The sequence below is a fragment of the Octopus bimaculoides genome, chromosome 11 (assembly GCF_001194135.2).
Source record: "Octopus bimaculoides isolate UCB-OBI-ISO-001 chromosome 11, ASM119413v2, whole genome shotgun sequence".
Taxonomy (NCBI): domain Eukaryota; kingdom Metazoa; phylum Mollusca; class Cephalopoda; order Octopoda; family Octopodidae; genus Octopus; species Octopus bimaculoides.
Genome location: NC_068991.1, coordinates 62387076 through 62390275, shown reverse-complemented (window position 1 = coordinate 62390275; position 3200 = coordinate 62387076).

Here is a 3200-nt window from a genome sequence, read left to right as displayed (position 1 = left end):
TATATATATATATATATATATATATATATATATATATATGTATATATGGATATATTTATATGTGCGTGTGTTTGCTTCTGGACTTTCCCTCCACCTTGACAACCGATGTTGGTGTGTTTACGTCTCCGTAACTTAAAGCGATGCTCCAGCATGGCTGCAGTCATATGACTGAAACAAGTAAAAGAATTTTTAAAATCACATATACACATACATATATGCACGCACACACACACGCACACACATACGCACACACACACACACACATATCATTACGTCACAAGTGATTACACTGCAGCAATGATATTTGTAATTTGTCTTTCACTTTCAGCTTTGGTGTGTATATATATTCAAATGCACATAGCGTATAGTATATATATATTGATTCGAAACTTTATTCTACGCTCTTCTTCGGCTAATAATACTCAACGAATGTGTCTATGTTCATAAATTCTGATGATCAAATTTTCTCCTTTCTCTCATCTGTAGCATTAATCAATACACACACACACACACACACACACACACACACACACACACACACACACACACACACACACACACACACACACACACACACACACACACACACACACATACACACACACACACACACACACACACACACACATGTATGTATGTATAAAATGTTGTGTGTCATCAATATATATTCAATACGCTCCGTGTATTTGTATTTATGTGTATTCCTCTGTTAATTATTCTACTTCATATATTCCACTATATTCCAATGTTACCTTTTACATTCGACTTACTGAGCTGTATCACGTTTTCAACTTCAACCTAATCATGAATTTCTCGATTTAAGCGGAACAAAAACCGAACAACTTGAAATTACATATTGAAATGTATGAAGGCCAAAGTATGTTGCTGCCGCCTCATGTCTGTACAAGAAATATAGTTCTCCAGGAATTTCTTTTAGAGATAGTGAATAATAACGCTTATTATGTACATTCGTAAGGTTTGCACGGAATGTGTACAATATGTACATATTCCAGATGAAAATGAGTAACTTCTGATTTTTCGTTATTTTCTTCCTTACCTTTTTGAAATCATTACATTGCAAGTGTGGAGGTGCAATGGCCCAGTAGTTAGGGCAGCGGACTCGCGATCATAGGATCGCGGTTTCGATTCCTAGACCGGGCGTTGTGAGTGTTTATTGAGCGAAAAAACACCTAAAGCTCCACGAGGCTCCGGCAGGGGATGGTGGCGATCCCTGCCGTACTCTTCCACCACAACTTTCTCCCACTCCTTACTTCCTGTTTCTGTTGTACCTGTAATTCAAAGGGTCAGCCTTGTCACACTGTGTCACGCTGAATATCCCTGAGAACTACGTTAAGGGTACACGCGTATGTGGAGTGCTCAGCCACTTGCACGTTAATTTCACGAGCAGGCTGTTCCGTTGATTGGATCAACTGGAACCCTCGACGTCGTAAGCGACGGAATGCCAACAACAAAAACATTGCAAGTATTGCATCATCGTTTTGTGTTACTACATTATATTTAGGGGTTAAAATTGGTGAGCATAGTTGTTTTTGAAGTTGAGGGAATCTGAAATATAGTCAGGTGGTAGGACCTCGTTTTTCAAGAAAATGTTCCTCAACTTTGACCCGATTGTAACTGAAGTCGCTAATAAAATATCTGGATAATTTTTGGTGCTTAACAGTCAATATTATTTTCTCTGTGGATTCCGTCAATTTTTTCCTATATTAATGTTTTATTTGATAATTTACAAGTTTAAAAAATGTCTAAAATGGGGTAAAATGAGTAATGTCGAATTTCAATAATTTCTTCTCTTTAAATATATCAATATTTATATATCGGCTTGCGAAGACCTGTTGGGGCATGCGAAAGCGAAATCGTGATGGCACCTGTACCAGTAGATCACTAAGAACACCGTCGGAGCGTGATCGTTGCCAGAGCACCACCTGTCTGGCTTCCGTGCCGGGGGCACGTAAATAGCACCATTTGAGCGTGACCGTTTCCAACGTCGCCTTCCTGGCACTTGTGCCAGTGACACGTGAAAAGACATTCGAACGAGATCGTTGCCAGTACCGCTGGACTGGCTCCTGTGCAGGTGGTACGTAAAATACACCATTTTGAGCGTGGCCGTTGCCAGTACCTCCTGACTGGCCTTCGTGCCGGTAGCATGTAAAAGCACCCACTACACTCTCGGAGTGGTTGGCGTTAGGAAGGGCATCCAGCTGTAGAAACTCTGCCAAACTAGATTGGAGCCTTGTGTAGCCATCTAGTTCACCAGTCCTCAGTCAAGTCGTCCAACCCATGCTCTCATGGAAAGCGGACGTTAAACGTTGATGATGATGATGATGATGATGATGATGTATCAAGAAAAGCCACTCCAGCAGATCGTGAAGAAGCTATAGAAAATATTCTAATGTTGAGTTTTTTCTGTTTTTGCTTAGTCGAGTTTTATTACTTTCATATCACGTGCCATTTTTCCTTGCTCCTCTTTCATTTGACCCAAGCATTTAAAACTGCACTTCTGATCTTTCTGATGTTTCGGGATGGAAACTGCAAATTTACCTTATCTTATCATGCTCATTTTTCCCCAGCCAAATTTATCTTTTATATACTAAAAGGGAGCGGCGATAATTCTTTGAAATAGTGATCTGATTATGTTATAATGCTTTTAATGCATTCATTTAAAGGTGGCCATTTACTTCGCTGATATAGTTTTTGTAAGGTAGTGAAACATCTGTAAAGCATATTCTATCTGAAAGTCAAAACTACAGTAAAACCTCTTCAATGTGCCTCGCCCATCCCCCCATATCTGTTGGTTCACCAGAAGCGATAAATTAATTACAAGACTCAATACAAATGTAAAGCAATCTGTAAGAAATTATAACTGAAAGACTTCAATTTCTAGTACAGATAATGATCGAAAATGAGTAATTCTGAGTACTGGAAATTGGAGCCTTCTGGTTATGATAAATATACATATATAAGTGGGAAATTTGACTGGCGACTGTTAGTGTTGCCACCTACAGTTGTTTTCGGAGTAAGAGGGGAGGGAGAGAAACACAGAGAGAGAGAGAGAGAGAGAGAGAGAGAGAGAGAGAGAGAGAGAATTTACTAAGAAATAAGAGAGAGGGTGAAGTCCCATTTAAGGGAAGAGAACTGCTTCAGGATTTATAATTATATATATATATATATATATATATATA